The sequence below is a fragment of the Perognathus longimembris genome, chromosome 1 (assembly GCF_023159225.1).
Source record: "Perognathus longimembris pacificus isolate PPM17 chromosome 1, ASM2315922v1, whole genome shotgun sequence".
NCBI classification, from domain to species: Eukaryota; Metazoa; Chordata; class Mammalia; order Rodentia; family Heteromyidae; genus Perognathus; species Perognathus longimembris.
In genome coordinates, this window is record NC_063161.1 from 78,596,637 (window position 1) to 78,597,270 (window position 634).

Below are 634 nucleotides of genomic sequence, written 5' to 3' on the forward strand. Positions count from 1 at the left end.
TGTGAGATGGGTAATGTGCCTACATCATGCATCATAACAAGATTTACAGGGAGGCACATGTCACGCAAGCGTGTTAGAACCCAATCATCACGCATATGAACAGAAAAAGAGTCTTTTTTTTTTTTTTTGGTCAGTATTAGAGTTTGAACAAAGGCCTTGTGTATGCAAGATAGGCACACTACTGCTGAGCTACACTTCCAGCTCTGTTTTCCTCTGCTTTAGTATTTTATGTTATTAAGTAATTATTGTGCTGGTCACAGGGCTTAAACTCAGGGCCTGGGCACTGTCCCGAGCTCTATTTGCTCAAGGTTAGCACTCTATCATTTGAACTACAGGGCCACTTCTGATTTTTTGGAGAAGAGTCTCACAGACTTTCCTGCCTGGGCTGGCTTTGAACTACGATCCTCAGATCTCAGCCTCCTGAGTAGCTAGGATGACAGGGGTGAGCCACCCACATCTGGTGCCAGCCTCATTTTTTGGCACAGGCTGGCCTTGAAACTGTGGTCTTCCTGTTTCCGCCTCCTGAGAGCCTGATCTGGTTACATCAGCCCTACGAGATGAGGCAGTAACAGATGAGAAGTGACGCCAGAGAGGTTAGGCAACTTGTTGGAGGTCCCACAGCACCCCAGTGGCA

At 47.2% G+C, this 634-nt stretch overlaps 1 pseudogene; it reads right to left on the reverse strand.

The window, feature by feature from the left end:
- On the reverse strand, positions 1–112 carry LOC125341822 (annotated as a pseudogene).
- Between the last annotated feature and the right edge of the window lie 522 nt (positions 113–634).